This window comes from Pelmatolapia mariae, linkage group LG16_19, assembly GCF_036321145.2.
Source record: "Pelmatolapia mariae isolate MD_Pm_ZW linkage group LG16_19, Pm_UMD_F_2, whole genome shotgun sequence".
Lineage (NCBI taxonomy): Eukaryota > Metazoa > Chordata > Actinopteri > Cichliformes > Cichlidae > Pelmatolapia > Pelmatolapia mariae.
Window position 1 is genome coordinate 61,757,123 of NC_086241.1, and position 23,540 is coordinate 61,780,662.

The 23,540-nt window shown below is 41.3% G+C and overlaps 1 protein-coding gene across 7 annotated transcripts in view; it reads left to right on the forward strand.

Annotated features, from left to right (window-relative positions):
- Positions 1-4,810: 4,810 nt before the first annotated feature.
- The window catches only part of daam2 (dishevelled associated activator of morphogenesis 2), a 115,471-nt gene continuing 96,741 nt past the window's right edge, over positions 4,811-23,540 (forward strand). For all 7 annotated transcript variants that reach the window (XM_063496891.1, XM_063496897.1, XM_063496894.1 and 4 more), the window contains exon 1: positions 4,811-4,950. The gene's annotated coding sequence lies outside the window, so the exon portion shown is untranslated. The remainder of the gene's footprint in view (positions 4,951-23,540) is intronic.

Below are 23,540 nucleotides of genomic sequence, written 5' to 3' on the forward strand. Positions count from 1 at the left end.
ACACCCTTGAGATCTCGACGTGTTGACTGGACCTGTTGACATCTGCAGCCCTGTCAAATTACTAAGCAGCCTGGCTCCCGTCTGACGGACAATCAGAATATCGTCCTGTAACTAAATCTGTTTCTCTTGGCTTTCTGCATCAGACTTCAGAGTTTCTTCTTATTTAAATGGTTTGACTTGTGCTTGGGTTGTCTGCCTGGACACTCAGGATTATGAAGTCCAGCGGTCGTCATGCCTTCCAAATTTATACTTAGGAGTATTTCAGCTCCACTTCAGCAGCGGCTGAGCCTGGATCTGTTCTCCACTCTGTTCTCCAGCTCTGAGCCTTGGACACTAGGTTTACTGGAAAAATACTTAATTTGTGGTGGCGTCACTTAAGATACTGTTTACTATGACATGGCGGGTTTATTATATTATATTAAATGTTGTACATTTATATTCCAAACAATAGGATTGTTAAGATAAGTCTGACCCACCACTAAACTTAGAAGCCAAACTCTACATGTCGCCAAATCCAGTTCACTAACTTTGGGGGGGTGGGGGATTGGGTTAAAAAGCTAAGGTTAAAGTTACTGACTGAGTATCATTATCTGCCATTAATCTCACTCTTCTATGATACTCTATCCTCAGTGGATTATAGATTTGACCACCTCCTCCTGTTTTGCCAAATTGAGGAGATTAATCAAAGCATTTTGCTTGCTTTTCTCCCACGGCCTGAATCACTCGCTCTCACTGGATAATGTCATCCCAGCTTTGACAGGCCAAGCCACTGAGCTACTGGGCAGCTCCACTCTGGCTTCCTCCTCCTGAAACACATACAGTATACCCTTGTTTCAGCAATAGCTGACACATTTTGCTATAGACAGAAAGTGATGATACATAGAGACAAGTGCAAGCTATTTTAAAATTTTTAAGTCACACAGTAAGAGAAAGAATCTGTCTCTTAATCTGTAACAAATGTTTAAGGGGATTTGGTTTTTCAATTAAGGCACAATACCTCCAAAGCAACAACTCAAAGCACTCAGTTGTTCTGTAACTCAATGTAAAATAGCATTGAGAGCTTAGGAAACTGGTTATAGTCTAATAGCATGACAGTATTTGCCAAATAATGCGGGTACCAGCTAAGTGTCTGCTTTCAGTTTGACACCTTATTTCCACAATGGTACTGGCTACAGGCTGATATATTTAGAAAATAAGTTCCTGGGAACTGTTTTTATCCTTTCAGTTATTTAAATTTTATTATCACATAAAGCATGAGAAAAACCATTCCCCACCTGCCCCCGTGTTAATTTTGTGATTAGACTGGCATCATTGTAGTGCATCAGCATGAAATAGCATGTCTATCCTGATGAATACTAGGGTATCTCTTACTCCTGTGCCACTGTGAAAACCTGAAAAAAAAGATGCAATACCTCAACTGACCACTTAAGGTTGGCTCCAGAAGTGAGTCAATCCCCATAGACATGTCAAAATGTCCAAATTCATCCTCTTATGTGAGATAGTTACAATTCAGTTATCCGCAGTGCCGGACTAACTAACAAACTAGTAACTTGGGGCTGAAAAATGAAGCCATTAGCGTATACTTTTTCTCTGAACTGTTCACAACTTGGTACTAAAAAAAAGTTGTTTTTTTCCCAAAAGAGCCCCACCTCTTTAAGTTTTAATTAGGAATTTAACTTTCGCATTATTAGGAGCATTGCTTCTTCTTCGACATGTGGATGCTGACCAAGAAGTAACCTACAGACCTGAAAAATGGACCAAATGAGGAAGTTTACTAAACTGCATCTCGCAAAAGGTTGATTCTGTTCATCTGGACGTAGTGTTTTCACCAGGAGAAACGTTTTGTTAATCATCCAAGTGACTTCTTCAGTCTCAGCTGACTGCAGGTTTTCCCCAACATTATAAACAGTACATTTGCACAATAATTGAAATGCAGTTTTGCACAAAAACTGAATCTTCTTTTAAGTCATTCTGTCACAAGTAACCTCAGAGACTCTCATGCTAAAATGATCAAATTTACTTTTACTATTTTCAATCTTGTACAGAAAACCAATGTTTTATCGTTTTAACCTTCATAACAACTGGACTCTGGAGTTTGGTTTGAGTTATGGGTGAGGTTACTTTGACTGATGGACTTTCTAAAATAGACAGCTCTAGCTGTTTGCTCTTACATGGTGGTTGCCAAGGGGCAGAGTCAGTAAGGAAAACATGAACAGGTAAACTTTAAAGCTTCCATCTATTATACAACCATGAATTTTAACACTCCATATTGCATGTGGAGGAATTATCTCACATGCTGACACCACAGCAGGACTCGTTCTCACCCTCAAACATATAAATTAGTGCTGATGTCCACGTTTGAGCCCAGGTCAAAGTGTATGCCCAGAATTTGCAATTAATGAAGGATTACAGGCTGTGAGGAGATCAAAACACAGCCAGTCATACTGTTTCTTCATATTTCAGAGGATTAAGTGCTTAGCAGCTGTTCCGGCAAGACCTTTGCTTTGTATTTGGGGAACTTTATTAGGGTTTAATTCACAGGAAAAGAAGAAATTTGCAGTAAGTTTGAAGAACTTATCTTCTACAATAAATTATAGGATTTGTGGTTATGTGACATGAATGTTCTTTTCCTGCAGAGAGATATATTGGCTGTTTAGATGTTTATTGAGATCAATGACAGTGTGCAAATAATTATTCACTACTAACGAAATGAATTGGCTTTACTTTAAAAAGAAGAAGAAGCAAACTTGCTGTCTAAATTTTGAGACAACAAAGTTACAGTTTCAGTGCTCCAGGAATACTACTTTTAATAATGTATGAATGACAACCCTGAACACAAACACTGACTGCGAGTCATTAATCGCTACAGAAGTCTTAGTCATGGTGGACTGTTAAAAGGTAAACCATTGCACTATTCTTGGCCACACAAACATATTACACAGCCCCAAGAAGCAAAGTCTAAACACAACATAACTGATCGAAACGCTGCGAGAATAAGGATTTCATGTTAAACGTTAGCAGGTCCACAACTCCTTGCGCTTGCATACAGAAGTGTTCTGTACTACCTGTTCTTCATTATTCTGCTTAATATACTTTATACAGCCTTAATTTTGTTGTGTTCAATGACAAGAACACTGGTTTTAATAATGTAAGGACAGCAACCCTGAACATGAACACCAACTCTGAGTGATTCATTGATAGTCGTATCAATTATTAAATAAGGATTTGGAGACAAACAATAAGAGTCCAGTGTCAGTATTGTGGACAGGGGTCCCAGACACCTGAGCATGCTGAAAAAGGTCACTGTACCCTCTCAACTGAACTCTGCTGACATAGTTTTATAAATATGAATAAAGTTAATTTGTATGATAGGATTATAAACAGTTAAATGCCAACATCAATAAAAATCAAGCCCATGCTAATTAGAGCATCTGATCCAATTGTAGCAGCATGACTGAGGACAATCCTGGATTTTGGAGCGCATGGCCTAGGCATGTCAGACCTTGGAAAGCTGGCTACCTCTTACGTCTCTGTTCGGAACTAATAAGAGACAATCATCAGCTCAGTCAGTTGAAACTCACAAAACAAATTGGCAATGAGTGCACTGTGCATTTATGGTTATTATGTGTACTAGTTCATGATGTTGTTTCAGCTATGTTGCTTGAATTTGTTGTGCAGGCAGCATTTTTTAAAAACCAGTCAAAGTCAGTTGAGCCTAATGCCCTCTCTCTGCCTGCCCAGTTCATCTGCTCTGTCACTGAGCCTGTAACAGTCCCATGAGTCTTTACCCTTCTACCATGGCAGAAGTGTTCTTTGTGATTACTCAATACAGTGTTATTTAGTGTAACAAGTATGCATCACTATACTTCTCAGTATGACAGTATAAAGGACAGAGTGGTACTGCATGGAGTAACCAATGGTGGATTGCAACTAAATACTGTATATTTACTCAAGTACTATTATAATTTACTGGTACTTCAAGTATTTCTTGTGTTAAATTCTACTTTTACTCCACTGAATATCACACTTGATATTCCTTGCTATTTATTGCAATGCGTTAGTTACTTCTTACTTTGCAGATTTGAAATGCAAAACCATGGCACAGTGGTACACTATTTGGCTCTGCTGCAACACAGCAAGAAGGCTGTGGTTTTGACTCCAGCTGCAGATCCTTTTTTGTAGTCTTTGCGAGTTCTCTCTGAGAACTCTGGCTTCTCTAAAAAGATGCGTGTTTTCAGTTAATTGGTGATTCTAATGGTTGTTTTTCTCTCTGTGTTAGCCCTTCAGTTGACTCGGTCTTGCCCTATGACAACCCCCGACCCTGAATTAGGCTAGCAGTTAAGATGAATGATAATCTAATCTATATTCTATTGTAAATCTACTCGACAGTCTCCAGCTGAAACATTAAAATGATATGCATAATGTCTACTTTTACGTTAAGGGCCTAAAATATATTATCAGAGGCTTTTGTAGAGGAAAAGACTCCAATACACAACCTTTTCCAGGCTCTTGCACAGCCTGTGTTAGTGTTCTTTATGAAGAGCTTCACAGGAGCATAGAAATGTGGTCCAGTTAGTATATATGGAGTAAAAAACAACAACAAAAAAGAATTATACGATGCTATTGCATTTGTATTATTTTCGTGTAATGAGCAAGCTATGATTTCATGCGGTCGTGTTCACCTCTCACACACGCACACACCCACACGGATAGGCAGGCAGAGTGCGGTGACTTTAAGACAGGAGGCGTGGTGCTGCTGTTTTGACCGACTTGTCAGTGCCTTCACTCTCCACTATCATTCAGCTGAATGAACCTCCTCGTACAGTCAGCACAGCTCAGCGGCTCTCTGTTTATCCAGCCCGCTGTGATTTCTCTCCCATCTTCCCGCTGACAGCCACACGGGATTATTATTTCCGAGCAGCGACTGATTCTCCGCAACGCGTCTGCAAGGTAAGTTTACGTTTCCTCTGCCAGGCAGCCTGGGCTGAGCTGGAGGCTGGGATGGTTCTGCCTTAAGCAGCCGTAGAGGCAATCGGGACCATCGTTTTGGATATATATTTGAATCCCTGGATGTGGGAAAGTGGCATTTTGTTGCTACAGTCTCTGCTGATTAGGACAGATTAGAGTTTAATTTTAAATGTGATCAAAGAACCTTTGCTGTGGCTTTACCTGACTGCCCCTTTTTCCTGCTCAACATGCCAATTAGGATCCAGCACCTGATCTGAAGCCTGCTAGTTCGCCTGCATTAATATTAAAGGGAGAAAATGATTAATGGCTTCAGTTATGACACATCATTGGTGCCATTAGGTGTATATCAGTGCATTTATATGCAGTTTTGCGCATGACAGCCAGCCCCCACCGATTATCTTTGATCTGTTTGACGGTTTTCTCACAGTGATGTGATAATTTTGAGATAATAATGCCGCTCTGTGTTATAATGATGGACTGCAGTGAGTTTTGCACGATGCTCAATGCATTTGACCTCGATATTATCCACCTATGCGTTCACTGGGCCACACGAGCGCTGATGTTAGTTCTTGTCTCCGCCTATAGAGGGCGCTGCGCCACCTCCACTGTTGTGTCATCACCCACACTGCAAAGAAATAGCTTCTCATAAGAACATCGGTTCAAATCAATTAATTTAAAAAAATAAAATAAATGGAAAGGCATTTAGACTTGGAGCACAATTAAAGCCTCTGATTTTTTACCACTTTATTATTATAATTGAATGAAATGGAAAATATTTTCTGCTTGTTGCACCAGATTCAGACTCTCAAACCTATTGGGGGACTCCTGTTGATCCATACTTCTTTGAGTGGAAGGAGTTCCCTTTCTTTTGGACTAAGTCTGGCTACACCAGCTGTTCAAGTTCATTAATTTATTCTCTGTTAAATGTATTTATTTTTAATTTTGTAACATTTCGCCCTGTTTATCACCCTAAACCTATTTATTTCTATATTTCTTTCAACATTCCTTTTCTCATTCAGAGTTAAATACCATTCAAAGTATCATGTGATGGCCTCTTCACTTACTACTTCATTGATATGATAGTGCAGAGATCGATATGCCTTTTATTTTTGGTCCATTTAATGGGATTTGTGAAGCAATGTGTTTTAGTCTTGATTGCAGTTTTTTTTTTTTTTTATCTTCCATACTGTTTTACATCCAGATGTGTAAAAACTTGACAACCTCTCCGTCTCTAACAGAAATCAGGCCATTCAAATGACAGAAATTAATGTTAAGGATCATGTATAAAAGGGAGGTTTTTGTGAATGCATTGCTATTGGAAAAAGAAAACTGCACTTTAATAATCAGAAGATACAGGCATCCCTACTTAATGGCCACACTGCTTGTCAGAGGCATCAGGAGCTGTATAATCCATCTGAACATCTGGCAGTGATGCAGCGTCGGCTGCTCTTGGCCAGTGGTTGAGGCTTTACAAGCACAGCACCACGCTAAGCACAAAATGATCCCCCCCTTCTCGTCCTCCTCTGCCTCCTCTTTCTCCTCCTTACCCACATGGCTTAGCTTCATTCCTTCTTCCGGATCAAGATTGTGCTGCATCGAATAAAGCCACAGTGATCCCCAACTTTTTGGCCATGGTTCTGTGTGTGTGTGTGTGTGTGTGTGTGTGTGTATAAAAAGGCCATTATTGGTGAAAGGATTGGGGTGGATTATGGCATAGAAATTACATTTTAATCATTGGTTAAGTAAGTGGCTTGGAGGATTTGTGCATGTAAAGCTGCTGAAGGATTTTTTTTAAACAATGTGTAATGCACATACGTCAGAGGCAGCAATAGGTTGCCCACTGAACCGACAGACTTGTGTTAAAGGATGTCAGCGATGGATGGATTTATTCAAAAGTCCTGTTGCATATCTCTGAGCAGAGCTGAGCTTTTAATACACTATAAGCTCTTTCACAGGCATGCAAAAATTCACATATAAAGCAGGAATATTTGTCCCGTTTAACCTTGAGTCAGACTAAGGAAGCAATTTTCCTGGAGTATTTTTGAGTCCACTGTTTTGACTGTAGTGCACAATCCTTGTCCAGCTACCTGTGTGTTTTTAGAGGAGGTAGGGAAGAAAAACACATGTGTAATCCAAGAGAAACAGGCCCGGTGGGCTGAGGTGCTCGGCTTCTGGCTGTGCCCCTGCTGACTGAGCAGAAGCTGGACTACTTTTGGATGTGTATGTTTGTTTCTGTGGCCAGAAGCATGAGTAGCAGCCTTGCTTAGCTTTGGGTGGTTGTGTGTGTTTTTACCTGGTATCTGAGTGGCCACAAAGCTGTGGACTGTGCCTGGTCTAAGCTAGGACTGTTTGCCAGCTGGGGAAAGACAGGACCATTGTTCCTGATGAGCAGTTGAGGGAGAAGTGTACTCTCTTCTAACAGAGCCAGATGTTTTGGCTGGCTGTTGCTGCTCGTCCAGACTGTGAGGTGAGACTGTGGCAGTGAGGATGGGGCAGGAGTGAGCCTGTACTTGGTCATGGGAGAGCATGTCGCTTCTCCTTTCTGCAGCCTGCTGACTGAATGATGTGCTTTATCAGATGTTCAGACTCGATCCAAACTTTAAATAAATCACTGTGCAACAAGTGCTGATCATCTCATCATCTAGAAAGCAGCGACACCCCCTTGTGCACCCTCACAGTTCATCAACAAGTGTTCCAAGTCGATATATTTGTCCCTGTCTCCCCTCATAAAACATTTCATTTTCCTTCTTTACTCGTCCTTCATCACTTACACACTGAGTGGCTGCAGTGCATGCATTAGACCTTCTGCCAGTCTCTCTCTTTGTGTGGTGGAGAGGCAGCGTGCTGACTTACTGTATCTGTGCAGAGTTTCTGGCGCAGAGCTAAGGAGTCTGGGAGTAATTAGCTGTGAGGTTATAATCCAATACCAGACACAGTTTTGGGTCTGTTGGATGCCCACCCGCCCCCTTCCTCTCCTTCCAATCCTCAGGCACAAGTGGTTATGAGACCCCTCTTCAATCCTCATCCTCCCATTTCCTACTTTACTAGACCTTCATTTATGAGTACATGTGAAAAAAGTGGAAGTGGTTTGATTCTATGATTTGTTTTTACAGCAGGAGGTAACCAAATTTAATGCCATGAATACAGTACAGCCAAGGGTTTCTTCTTCTTCTTCTTCTTCTGTTTTTTTTTTTTAAAGGTTAGAGCTGTACATATGTTCAGAAACACTTTGAAATCCATCCAAGGACACATAAAATGTCCTCTTAGTAGAAAGTTGCACAGTATCTATCCTTTCTGGAATTTCACACCACTTCACTATTGGGTTATGAAGCCATCCATCACTACCTGAGGCTCTGCCTATGGTTCCTCTTGGGTTGTCCATATTGTAATCTAGATTAATGTTGGTGGTGCAATCTAACCACATTCTCTGCAGGTGTGTAGATGTCAGAAAAAGACGCCACACTCTGATGTCTTCTCATTTTCAGACTAGTTGATTAGCCTAAGTTGAATTTACTGGGACATGCATGCCTTTTTCCATAGTTTTTTTTTTTTCCGCGAGGGACTTGACGACAGTGACACGTGAGTGTGCTGATGATGTCCTGATATTGATGGCAAACTTGCACTTTGGAGTGTTTTCCTTCTTAGCCAAACCCTTCTAGGTGCAAACACTGCACACAGGTTTATACATGTTGTGTGGTCACCTTCACCAACAAAACGAAACCCATGTTACACCCCAAAACTGTAGTCGTTTACTTGTGCCACAGTTTGAAATAAATCAGCATGCTGCTTATGTTACTCCACTAGTTTAGAGCTCATCCAAATGACTGTGGCTGTGGTAAATGATTATTGATAGTTAATGGATCCTGACCACCCTGTAAATCTTTCACTGGACAAGCAACATCTACATCATCTCCAGAGAGATGTAGAGATGCAGAGTCTTTGCCATATCATACCACAGTAACTGCATTCATTTTACATTTAAATTATTACCTATATTATTTTACAGATGCTTTTTGGGGGATTTTTGCCTGTAGTTGATAGCAGTGTAGTGAAGACAGACAGGAAAGTGGGGGGAGAGAGAGAGAGAAAGGGAGCAAAAGGCCACTGGTCAGACTCAAACCCATGCTGCTGCATTCTAGTCATGTGGCATATGGTCTCCTGCTCACCCACTGAGCTAAACCTACTCCACTATTTTGCATTATCTGTTTAAGTAAGCACCTTCTTCAGTGCAATTCTTTACTTTTCTGTCCTAAGTTGTTTTTGTATATTTTGCTCATGTAACACTGTTTTTATTTTAATCCCAGTCATTTTTATTTAACAGCTCACTGAGCTCAGCAGAAAACAAATGAGTGCATGAAAGGTGTCAGAATAAACTCAACTGCTGCATCATAAAAAGATTCAGTACTTGACCAAGCATGCACATTATTACTCTGAAAGAACTTGAAAAGTGTAAGTAGATAAATGCATATGGATCTCTTGCACCATTTGAGATTCATTCTGTTTGAGAGACTCTTTAAGAGTACATGTCTCGTTGGCTTCAGTCAAAAGCCTGATTTCAGCTTTTCTAGTGTAGGTCCTGGCCACAGAGGCCCAGTGTGCAGGACTTGTTGATGAGCGGTTGCAACAGGCTCTGGTCTGCTTCACCCATACAGTAGTGAGGTTGTTCTCTGCTGTTAAAAACCTCAGTTTAAAAGGAACTCCAGCATAGCAGGAATGCTCCCACTGTGCCAGAAACCATTGGCATTCAACCAACATTGGTGTAACCCAACTGTAAAGGAGTGCTATGATATGATCTTAATACACGTCAGTAATTTACTTTCTCTTTCTCTTCTGTGGATCCTTCTTTTGTTCTCATTTAATTATTGTGGTTTGTATGTAAATCACTTGTATTTATAAGAGTTTACATACATACAAAAAACCCCAGCTTTGGAGGAGTCTTCACTGTCCAGTGGAATCAAGCAGTGCAGGACACGTTTCTGCCTTCTGCTGTTCTTCTTCCTCCTTTTACGTCCTCCCCCTCAAGCTGCCACTAAAGTCTTAATTTCCTGTCATTCTCACTAGCAACAGTCACAAGGTAGAAATGTGGAGTTACACAATCATGTGTTTATTAAATATGGAGGAGACCCTTCGCTTTCTTGACCATTTTTTTTTGCACATTGTGCCATTGCAAACTTGTTTTTGTGCACTAGTGCTGCTATAGTGTTTGTAGTGGAAACAGTAGCCTGCTGCCTTGACTACCTGATCAGACTTGCATGTTTCCACCACTGGTGTAAATTGAAGGCAATTTAAGTTTTGGTTTCACCATATGTTGTTGAACCTCTACAGAGGGGAGTTTGTCACCACAATAAAGGTGGTATTTTGGGTGATTACCTATTCCATCATAGCACGACAAAATTCAAAAGGAGCAGGTGCGCAGTGAAGATTGCCTCTTTAATGCTCTGAGGAATTATTTTGCCATGGGTGGGAGTGATTTAGCACTAGAGGTAATAGAGGCTGAGAATATCCCAATATTTCTTAACTTACTGACAGTTGACTCCCCCAAATACCTCTCTCTCCTTGGTCTCAATCTCTGTCCACTTTACCCTGCCCCCCCCCCCCCCCCCCCCCCCCCCCCCCCCCCCCCACCCCACCCACCCACCCCCTTCTGCCATCTAACTCAATGCTGTGGTTGTTTTTGGTCCACTGTCTCCATGTAGTCACAGGCAATTAGATCCCGTCAAAATAGGCTGCAAGAAGGCGGACTGAGACTCGGGCACCCAGACCTTTTGCTCCTGCCACTTACACTTGGCTAATATTACCCTGACCTGCCGAGAAAAGGCCAAATAGGTTTTGTCAGTAGATGGAACAGAAAGAAGGGGAGGGGTATGCACTTGGGACCTGTGCACGTGCTACCTCAGTGAACACAAAGCAGCTCTTTCACTAGGGATCTGGAGCACATATGGAATCATTTATCAAACCTCCAGTGCGTCAGCCCCACCATATTCTCTTGGCTGCAGGTCTCCCCTCACCTCTGCATCTCAGGTTCACTTTGCCTCTGAAATTATGTTGAAAAGTGGCGCCTGGAGATGTTCCTCCTTCGCTCTCCTTGGTAGTCCTTGGTAAACCATAAATACACTTTGATTTGCAGTGGCTTGCCATGTAAAGTCCTAAAAAGGTTGGCAAGCTAGCCTTGGCTTTCAAAGGCCAGAAAGAAAGCAAAATGCTTAAAAAATGACACATGTGGAGTTTAATGTGGCGTTTGTGTTGAAATATTGCTGGACATTTTTCGAGATTATTGACTGGTGAACTCCAGTTTTAAGTTAACACTGGTTAGTTGCTGTTGGTGCTGTAGGAGAGTTGAATGAGACATTGTGGCAAGGATCTCAGGAGCAAGCACACCGTATTTGTGGAAAATTCACACAGAAATAATTCCAGAAAGAACATATCTTTATTTTTTTATACTGCAGTCTCATGATGACTGTAGACTTGGATCTGTCATCTGCACATCCATGACCCGAATCGCCACATCCCAAAATTGCTCTATTGGATTGCAATCTGATGATTTTCAAGGCCACTTGAGTACAGTGAGCTCATTGTCATGTCAAAGAAACTGGTTTAAGATGACTTGAGATTTGTTACATGGCATGTAACAGTGCTGGATGCAGAAGATGAGTATATTGTAGTCATAAAGGGATGGATGTAGTTGGCAACAATACTCGCATGGTATGTGGTGTTTAAACAATGCTCAACTTGAACTAAAGGGCCCAAGGTGTGCTGAAAATAGATCTCCAACACCATAAGATCACCACCAACAGCCTGAAGTGTTAATTCCATGCAGGATAGATGGGGTCAACTTAACGATATCTGCATGCCTGAATGCATGTGATTAGCTGATTAGATATTTGCAGTTGAGCCAATGTATCTAATAAAGTGGCTGCTGAGTGTATATAGATCTCTTTTAAAGTGATGCATTTGTTCATGCCAATCTTAACTGCTAGTGATAATTTTATCTTTGGGTGTTTTTCGTTCAGGTTAAGGTTGTATGAACTCAGTTCAAGGTCTGTGCTAACCTTGAGTTAGGTTCACACACAGGGTTTGTTGGCTACTACTTGAATGAATTAGTATCCACTCTAAATTATAAGGACAGTATTTTAACAGTAACCCAATGCCAAAGTGACATCATCTCCAAGGATTGGGCTCTAAACTGCACAGCTGGGTGTAGATAACGGAGCAGCTTGGATGTTTATTTTTTTCCCTTTCTGCATTCCAGCTTCTTATTTATAATGGCTTTGATATCCAGCTCTGGGGGCTACTTCTATAAAAGGAAGTTTGAAGACTTTTACCGACCCACTCGAAAGGAGGCTTGCATGCCACATTTTCGCAAGATGTAACCTTTAGATTTTCATTAGAAAGTAGACATGAATCACACAGGAAAAGAATGTCGTGTTTGGCTTTGGACAAAGCCAGAAACCTAAAGTTATCAGCTCCCTGAGTCGGTTTCTGCTTTTGTGTCATCCAAGAGTGTCTTCAAAGTATTTAAAGTTGTGAATGTTTGAAATTCGTGATTGCGTCACGTCTTCATATCACAGGTCAAACCTATGGCTTTGTTGAAAATATACTCCGCAGAGTATGATGATAGGTGACCTTTGACCTGTGACCTCATCCCAGTGCTTTGCTTGGCCTTCAGGAAATTGATTTTGTTTACAAAGGCCTAGCCGTTATGTGCTTTAGATTGAATTTTCCTGTTGCATTCGGTAGCTGAAGTTATCAATATCCAAGTCTGTAGCTTTGTTTTGACTGAGCTGCAATGACAAACCCGTTCCTGTTTAAAATGGGAATATCCTCTGTTTGCAAGCTGAGCAGATTTGATCTCAGTGGTCAAAATGATGCTAAATCTCTTGGTCTAGATTGTCAGTCTTGGTTTTTATCTTTATGTTGTCTCAAGTTCAGACGGTGCCTAAATTAGCCTAAACCTTTCAACGATAGCAATCCAGATGTCCTCTGTGGCTTGACACCCTGTTTAATGCGTAGCAGATGGTATTTGTATTGGTGGATTGTGCTGAAAACAGATTACCTTAATGAGGTCATTTACCAATGAACTGTGCAGAGGGGTATCCAAGCCCTCTGAGTTTCTGAAATTTACTGAAGGTTACCTACAGGTTAAACATCCTTGGAATACTGTTGAGACCTCACTTGGATCACTGAATATTCTTTACAAAGCAGTGCATTCTCTTTGAGGGGCCTCTTTACAAGAGATATGGCCTAGCATGTACTTCTATGGGTTGTGTTATTGTAACCGTCAGCTCTTTCCCTCCCTCCCTCTGTCTCCTTGGTGGACAGGGGTCCTTCGCGCTGCCCTGTGCGGCTCTGTTTGTGTTTGATTGTGGGAAAATTTCTCAACTGTCCGTGAGAGTCCCCCGCTCTCTGGACCGGCTTTTCCCTTGGGGAGGTGAGGGGGGGTCCTCTGTGCTCAGAGATCCTGAGCCCCACTACTCCTCCAGGACCGTTCTTGCCTCAGCAGATCCTAGTGGTAGAAGTGGTGGCAGAATTCCTTTGCCCAGTTTTTAGATTCCCAAACTGGACTTATTTGCATTATCGTCAGGCTCAGCAGTAGGATTTATCTTATCAGGTTCAAGCTCTTCAGCAGAGTGATGAAGAAGCCTGGTAAAAGAACTCACAGCCAATAAATCACTTCAGATGTAGGCCTGAGATCGCGACGTGGATCCTGATGTGACACAGAGTTTTGAGAATGGGCCAGACTGTGGCGGGTTTACTTTGGCTACCCATGCAAAATATGTTCTGGCTCCAGGGTTGGATATTGAACCTGAAATATGTAAAGTTTATAGCTTGGAGGTTGCTGGGTTTTATTTTATTTTATTTTTTTTAAAGAGACTTTTCCTGGTTTGTGTACTGAATGTGTCATTTGGCTGGAGGAATTACCTCATTAAACAGAGTTTGTGGCTTTTTATATTTAGATTTTGAATTTCAGTTTTCATTTAATGCATTCAATTGTCGTTGGCAGTGATTTGTTTCCACTTTTGCATATGGATAGTGATGCAGTTTTATTTTCACATTTGCTTTACGGGAAATCCCTGAAACACAGGTTTTGTGTATTTAGTGTCATGGTGATATGCCTGTTATGTGTTTCGCTTGTGTGTGTGGCACTTTATATTGACCAACAACAACAAGATATGACAGGCTGTCAGATAGCCAAGCCTCCTACCCTAATCCTCAATTCAATTTAGTCTACTGTAATTCACTTTGCTAGTGTGACAAATGAGCTTTATTGAAGTGATCTAAGGCTGGAGCATCTTAACAAGATTTAAGAAGTAGCTGAATCACATTTACCCCTCTTGTTTTCCCCCTCTGATCCATCTGAATAATTCTTATCCTATCCTCACCTGTAGCGTTTGGAAGCCATAAGCCTATAAATAGTCTGACCTGAGGAAAAAATATGGTTCAGACATACAGTATCAGACCAAACCTCCCCTGTGATGTCACTTTGTTTAAAACTAAAGGCCATTACTAAACAGTAAAACGTTTTATAAGCTCAACGCCATCATAAATCTCGGGGAGAGTCTTGGATTACTAAATTTGGCTTCTGTATTTTCCCATGCATTTCTTTTTAATCATGTAACGACTTTATGGTGCACTTCAAAGCTCCTAAGCAGAATAGAAAGCTGTGACAGGCACTTTTACTGTGCTCTACAGCCTCTCTCCCAGGCCCTAATGCATCATCCAAGCTAACTGCCATCTTATTGTGTTTGAGCTCTGAGATAGATGAGCAGATGCAGTCGAGGATCCAAGAACGGTTCTGTCCCTTTGCTACTGAGTAACTAAACAGACAAACAGAATCCGAACAGTGGACCTGAGCCATAGATCCTTCATCCCCGGCGAGTTCTTTTCAAAAACTCTTTTTCGCCAAGTGACAAACCGCGTGGTTGGCAACAACTAAGGCATTCAGAGGAGGAATGAATGGGGTTCTGTCTCTGGAGAGGCCTGTTGAAATGGGGTCTTTTGCTTTTATCCCCCCGGAGAGCAGATTGATCTCGCGCAGGTTTGCGCTGGCACTGCACTTCAAATGGACTGTTGAAAGGCAGGAAGGCAGGACGTTTATTTGTGCTGTGTTATAAACTGTGTCCTTTTTCCAGATTTTAAGATTTTGTGGGTGTTCTCCATCGTCTGAAAACACTACCAGGCCATCGCTCGCTCCCCGCACTTGTGTTATTCTTAAATTCACCTGTAACTCTAACCCAGACTTTCCCTCTCAACCTGCTCTGTGGTGTTTTCCATGTGTGCTTGCCATAAGTGACAACAGCATCCTCTTCTCATCTACTCTGCTTCGTCCATACTGATGAAAAACACAGGTACTCGTGTAGACTCTGGGTCCTGTTTTATAGTTGTGCAGATGGAGAGGAAGCTTCTTAAAACAGATGTCATCCTCCTCTGATATACGCTCCATCACTCCCCCTGTGGTAAAGATCACATGTGGACATCAGGTGACCCTCTTTGTGCCGTTCACTCGGTGAGTAAGATACTCCCTTCCTCTTCATGCACCTCCTCGTCTTCCTCCTTTGCAGAGAGTGTGCTGGTTTTCTTCTCCTTCTACTTATGTAAACTAGGAGATTGTCTGCCATCAGCATTCAGGAAGTGTGGGGATAAACAAACGACAGAAGCCAGTAGGAAAATCTCCGATGACCCAAGAATGTCTTAGCAAATCTGAAGAGGTGGTTATTTTTGGTTAGTGACTGATTCAGCCACAACATTAAAACCACTGTCAGGGGAAGTGAATAATATCAGTCATCCCATCATGATGAAATGTTCTGCTGGGAAACCTACAGTCCCGGCACTCATGTGGTTACTACTTTGCCATGTACTAACCACCTGAATGTTGTGACAGACCAGGCCAACTTGTTTGTGCACTTGTGAGATTGCATGGGTTGGAAAAATGACACTGTGATGTCCTGACATTAAACAATTAGTCATTATAACTATGTTCACTCCCATGTTTGAAGTTCTTTACTCATGTGGTTTTGTAGCTCTGTGTGGTGTTTTTGCTTTGCACACATCTGCTCCTACTGGTGGCCATTAGGGTTGAGAGACTTTTAGTATTATTTTCCTGTTCTTTCCCCCCCACAGGTTATTTTGAATGGTTCTTTTGGCTTTTTTAGTGGTTTGCCTCTTTGACAATTAAACTCTTCAGATAAATCCATTATAAAGGAGAGTTGCTGAAAAGAAAAATTCTGTTGAGCTACAGTAGAGCTAAACAGATATATTAATGAAAATTTTCATCATGTATGTCTAGTGAATGTAGTGCTGTGGAGACCTGCCATTGTATATTAAGTACATTAAACCACTGTTTAATGTGGAAGTCCCCATTTCCTTGTCTGACACACTAAGTAACAACACTAAGTAACGTTAAGCATATGTTTGCTAGGTAAGCTAGCTGTAGTTTTAGGTTTTCGACCAATGTAAACACACATTACAGGTATCTTTCATTTGTTGAATTTTGGTCCATCAGCTTGCTAGTGTAGGTTTGTCCGATTTGAGGGTGTTTTCTCACAGCTGTGCTGTGTCCATTTAAATTAAAAGTTAATTTTCCTACTTGGTGAAATTTGTTTGTGCACATGTGAACATGATAATCGCACTCAGGTGTGGAACCAACCAGACAGAGACTCGCTAGTTTGTTTATGGTGAGATCTGACCTCATACTGACCAGGTGATGTTGCAAGTTTGAGCTGAATGCCTTCCTGTAGCCAGGTATGCTTTGCATTCTGGGATGCAGCAGAATACCATAGACTAGCCCATGCAGTTTTGGCTGATGTATTGCCCAGATAAATGCAAATGTTAGGGATATATCAATTCGGTCCTGTATTTGCTTTTGTCGCTCCAATCACAGACTACACAAAACAGTTTTTTCTTGGACACTTTAACATGGGAGTCATGGAGCGCCACTCAGTTTTGGAGCCAGCTTCAAGTGGCCGTTAGAGGAACTGCACTGTCATGACATTTTAATTCAGCCCTGGATGTTTCAACAGCCTTCTGCCTTTATATTAGCAAGCGCTGATTATTAAATGTTTATTATAAAATGTGAATGTTGTCCAACCATTGTGTCCGTAATGGTGCGCCTTTTTAAAAGCAGTTTTGAAAACACAAGAATTTATGTGAGAGAGACGCGGACCCAGAATGCTAAAAGCTCTTGCAAATGTACGCGTGTGTGTGCACACATGTGTTGAAGGGTCCAGGCTGTCAGCAGTGGAGTGATGGAGAGATAACCCATAAGCCAGTGCTCTGAGTGCCAAGCCATCTGACTCAGTGCAAGAGTTGGCCTGCATTAAAGCTACTGGAGGCTGATATATTTTCTCTCTGTCGCTCTCTCTTCCTGCAGAAGCTTAGATGGGCTGCCCATTTTCAAAGTCTTACAGCCTGTATTATTTCTTCAGGCAGTGATCCATCTAGAAAATGGCTTCTTAAAGTCCAGTCAGCTTCATCCTCTTTTTTACCTCCTCACTGGTCACATGGTCCAGGAGCCACAGGGATTAACTGTGCCCTGTGAAGAGGAGTCTCATATTGTGATTATCAGAAGGAGAGAGGGAGCTGAAAAAAGGAGAATAGGGATGCTACTGGACTGTAACCATGCCCTTGACTCTATCTTTTGGGGCTGATACTAGTAGCAGGGGGTGGATTAAAGGTATTACTCTGACAACCTGGACCATTGGAACAGACATAAATGCTGCCATATCAACCCATGCACACATCACTGCCTTCACAACCCCCAGCACCCACCCTGCTGTGCTGACAGACAAAATCCCCAAAGTGCACAACTAACTGCGAGTGACCGTGACTATTTCAGCAGTACGGAGATTAGCTTTAAAGAATATAGATGCGACATTTGTAAGTTGATTTTTAGTGGCTGTGGGAGGAAGGATATCTTAGACAAAACTTGCACTGCGTTTGTTGAAATATTTCCAGAATAATGATTCACATTCAATTAGTGAGAATTAAATGGGATTTTCCAGTTGACCTGAGGGAGGTGGGTGGGTTTTGAACCTCCTAATTGAAAAAAAAAATAGGTGATGTTCCTGTAATTGTGAATAATCTGTAGTGCAGGAAAAGTGTGCTGTCTCAACTTCATGCTCAAAGATGAAACCATCGGAATAATAAATATATTTTATGTTGATACTTTTGTTATTTTTCACCTAATTTTCTCCCTCGCTCACTTTTTCCAGTCTTTGGATGCCTGCCTCTCTTGTGCTCTGCCCTCATTTGCTGCCAGGTTTCCTTGACAACAAGCTGCAATACATAAACTGGGCTGCGTTCAGGGAACGTAGCACTGCAAAACAGAAAGTCGCTCTCGTTATCTCTCATCCCTTGCATGGTGCGCCCATGGTCCTCGGCTAGGAGCAGGAATCTCACAAGCAAATGGATTGTTTTTCAGTGTTCATCATTTTAAATCAGAGATGAACAAAATCTTCATCCACTAATTTTTTGCACTTGAACATAGTTTCAGTACAGAGTATTAAACTGATGGGCTGCATACAGAGTTTAATTTTATTGCTAATTTTCTATCCTTATCCCCAGTTGGGCATTATATCCACATTTTATGGTCTTCAAACTCATAAAAAAGAACACACTCTGGATAAAAAATTACAAGGAATAATGTCTGAACAACAATTTCAACAAAATCTGAGGAGAGGATGTAAGGTAAAAAATAAGGGAGGGAAAAAACAGTAGTGTATTACACATTAATTTTTAATTTAAACAAAAGAACTAATACATCACTAATGTTACTTAATTACTCACTAGAGTAACTTACATTTGCATTACTCCACAATATAATATAACACTATAAAACTTAGGATACAGTCTCACACATGAAGACATGCTCAAGATTTTTTTCTTCACACTTCACACCTGATGGCTCATCACTTTCTTTGTTACCTGTTGAAGGCCCTGGCTCTTAGCTGGGGTGAGCATACGCTCAGCTTTAACATCAATCTGGGTTCTTCAGTAGCTTTGTGTTTGCACGATGTCTTTGCACGAGTTCTGGCTGGGCACGGTTTGCACTTTGTCGTCACTTTCTTTCCTGCAATAAAAATGACAGCAATATTTATATCTCCACTCTGCAAGAGTTGTGCAGCAGACTGCTCGAATACTCTCCTCCTTCCTGCACATGAACTGAATCAGGTGATTGTAGTGCAAGCTTGCAGGAAAAAGGTGTGTTTGAATTTTTTTTTTCTATTCACCCATATTGATGCAAGTAACAGCATAATTGCTTACTGTAATATGATTACTAAACTTTATACAGCAATGTGTTAAACTGTTGCAAAAGAAAGCTTTAGTGTAAAGTAGAGCTTGAAAGTTTTGGACACTTAGAAATGCCCCTGTCAGATTTCTGGTAATTTATAAGAGAAAGAGTTCTTTTATGTTTCAGTAGAATTTTGTTTGTAGCCCTCTGTTTTCTTAATCAGCACAACAGTTTTTAATTGTTCCAATATAATTTTCCTACTGATAAACTCTATGCTTTTAATGCAGTTCCATTAAAGTGACCCAAACTGCTGAGCGGTAGTGTTCATGAATGAACACACACACACACATACACCCACCCTACCTGACGTGACCTTGCTTTCCTGACATTCCTTCCAAGACCTGGGGAAGAGGAAAGGTATCTGCTGATTGGAGGTCTGGCCCATGAAACAGAATGGATGGAAGAAGCCCTGCTGTGATTCATTTGCGCACACAAACTGTCTTAGAGCGCCACTGACAAAGTATTAAAACAGGCGGTGAACATAAATCTGTCTGAATTCGTTTGGCTACTGGTCAGTGCTGTGCAGTACATTTCCCAGACTTGCCTTCTCTTCCTTTTAATCTTCATTAGAAGCAAACCTTCAGACATGATGGTGCATCGGTTATTTTTACTGTAGTGCATTTCTAGCTGTGGTATTCAACATTGCAAACACCTCTCTGGCTTGGGTTCCCTTTTTCACAATTGTTTCCTATAAAACTTGAACACTAGGCCAAAGCCTAGTAAAACTTTTTAAGCTCTCCCACAGAAAAGGCCATCAAACAGGAGGCTGTTGACGGGTGAAGTCCTTTATCCCCCCCACCCCTTTTTTTTTTTTCATTGATCTACTGCATCCTTCCTTTCATTACATTCTCAACAATCAATGCTCATAATTATTGAAATGGCTCCTTTGGACTGTTTTAAAAGGTCACAGAGTTCTCTTATATCACACCCTGCATCGCACTGAGCGGGCAACTTGGGGTCTGAGTGCTCCACAGTGACCACCATAATAATACCAGTTCTCACTTCACGTCCTGCTGCCATGGAAAGAAAAAGAAAACTCAGACTCATTGTTCTGTGAAGGAAACTCAGATGCAAGAAGAGGAAAGGCTGCAGGGGAAGAAGTACTGACCCACATTTTTGCTACAGCGTGCAATGGGATTCGAGGCCCAACCTGACCGTTTAACTTTAATAGCATGTAATCGGAACAATGTGTGTTGATTGTATGCCGCCGGAGCAGATTAACCCAGATTTGTACTGCAGGGGTCAAGGGCTTGGGTTTTTTTGTTTTTTCCCAGTAGGTTTTCATCCCATGGGTGCTTGTGACTCAGACACCTGTATATTGTGTGAGAGCTTCTCTTTACTTATAACTTGAACCCATATATCTGCAGTGATATACACTAAGGCATGAGTGAGGAAACATCTGCTTTAAATTTAAATAAATACAGTGACTTGGTGATGACTATAGTTTTTCAGTGTTGGTGGATGCTACATATGACTAAAGTGAAGATGGGCCTGACGCTCAGGGAGCTTAGATCTGCTGAACACTTCTGATTGTGTTAATCATTTCTGTAACTGAATGTATTTTACGTAACAGTGAAGGGAAGAATACCCAAAAGAACGTATCAAAACTAGAATAGTGCTTGCAGCATTGGTGGTGTATTGGAGAATCTGCCATCAATATCTTGGAGTGCATGTGTGTCCACTGCAAGGTCAGAGGTGCAGAGAGACCTTGAACTGCATGATTTCATTTTGGTATCTCAGCATTAAGACCTGTCGTAGGTGACACCCTGGCACCAGTTGCTAGGGACTGTTGGGAAAAACTGTATTTCCCCACTGGTTGGTAAGTAGCTGTTGGAATTTGTTGGCAGTTGCTAGGTGAAACTGGTCACAAAGAAGTATCTGGTACTGCTCAGCAAACCTTGTAATTGGGTGACCTCAGAAATCTGAAAACCATTGTTTGCATGGAGGATGATGACTTGTGTGCAAGCACTCATTAAGTACTAAAGTAAAAGTTGTGCCCTTTGAAACATGTTGGTTGCACCAGTAAGGACACTTGGAAAGTTATCAGACTTTTTGAAGTTATTAACATTTTGAAACAAATTATAAACTGTGAAAAGCTTCAAACAATTTGAACACTTGCCAAATGCAGTGCAGAGAATTTGGACATTCAAGTTGTCCTTAATACAGCATGTGGCTTCAAAGAGCTGGTAAGTTAGTGTAACTTTGAGTTAGTGTAAAGATTGAAACATAAACGCTCTATCCCAACCAACTTTAACATGAAAATAGCTGGTTGTAGGCTTGTAATTCCAACATGGATTAAAAGGGTTTGCGAGGTGATCCATCAAGCATGTATTTAGAATCATCCTGATCCCTTTAGCTGGGATTTACACCAAATACAAGTCCCTGGTGACGATTTGTTGTTGAACATACAGGTGAAACAATATAGTTTACAAAAAAATTAAACGCTAAAGTCATCTTATATTTGTTCTGTCGAACATGGAACCTGTTAGAATAGAAGAACTGCCTCTATTGAAATGTATGAAAGGACTGCATATTCTTCAGAGTGAACGTAGCCTCATTTTTTTTTTTTTTTTTTTTTTTTCAAGCAAAAGGAATGAATTTAATCACTGGAAAGTCCTAATCAGCGTCTATGTGTAGAGTGGGCAGATTACAGCTGATGAGCATTGTAGGGAAAGACTTGTTTGTTAGCTTGATTTCATAAGCATGGCGGGTGTTTGGGTGTGTGTTTGTGTACACTTTTAGCTGCAGAACATAAAGCACGCAGCGCTCGATGGTAAGCATGTGTTACTGAGAGACCAGATGGATTTCATGGGCACATGGGGCTGTGCGTGTGTCTTCTGCTACAGGAGCTACCCCGGGCTCAGCTGGCTTTAATCAACACAATCATTTAGCCCTCGTGCGGACAGTCGGTGCACACTGGAGCCCCTCAGCAACACTCCCTTTCACCACTGCTCTCTCAGCATCCCTCTGCACCACATGGTGTGATAGCATATATATTTACATTGTCTCTCTTGTGCACACAGCAGTAAGAAGATACACATGCGCGATTCTACACTCATTCTCACTCTGTTCATTCACTCAATCCAAACACCTACACGGCTTGTAGACTATACTCAGCTCCAGGGATAATCAGAGGTTATTATAACTTTAAGAAATCACTCATAATTTCTGCATGTTATAACCATCTTGGAAAAAATGCTGAATTATTATGATATTATTATGAAGTTGGAGTAAAAGTGAGTGCATCCTGTAAGACAAGTAAAGCCATAATATTATTGCTATTATAGTCCTAAAACTTGCACACATACCACATTATGTGACCGCACAGTATTAAGATGTATCCATAATTTAGTTATTATGCTGCTACGCCTTATTAACTCCTGACCATAAGTTATTGATCCTGTAATTTTTTCCACCCACCAGATGATAGCCGTGACGCACCAAGATCAAATGTCGGTGTCTCAGGATAACTAATAATAATTAATATTGATGTGTAATAAACAATTTTGGATTGCTGTTTCCTATTTAATGGGCTATTTGGGATTTTTGTGGTTGAACACTGATTTGGATGTTGAATACTGGCTGGAGTTTTGAAGCTTCAGTATGTTGCTCAATCAGGCTTAATAGTAGACTCAGTGATTCATTACTACAGAAACAAATTACTAATTCAACTGTTTATAGGTTTTAGCTTGTACCAGATTGAATTTGAACATTTTAGGCTGCATAGGCTGTTTTAGGCTTCATTTGAATGTTTTAGGCTGTAGTGAGAGGGTATGTAGGGTGAGAAGTTTATTCTGCAGCCACAATATGTCTTTGTCCGCTGTGACATAGATGGGAAATAGAATGGAGTGAGAAATTAAGATTGGGTTCTTATCATTTTAGCCTGGGTGTATTCTCCTCTCACTTGTTTGTATATGTCTCATAGCTTCCTGCGGACAGGGGTGAGTGTTGCTTATCAGCCGAAGCACCAGGACAGTCCTGACCCAGCCCTGAAGGTATGCATCTTAAGGACCCTTTGCCTCGGTATCTAAACCGCTAAAGGATGTAACCCACTGGACAACAGTGTAATCCATGTGACCGTACGCTGCAGGATAACTTTTACGGCGCCCCCTCTCAGCTGGGGGACAGGATGTTGCAAAGGAAGAGCTGCTTGATTTAGGGGGGGGGGAAGTAAATCAGTGTTACAACATGTCCGACCCTTCCCACCATATAAGAGGCAGCTGGACAGGGAGAGTCACTGTGTGGTTGGATGGAGCATGAGGCACGTGTGGTTCACTGACGCTAT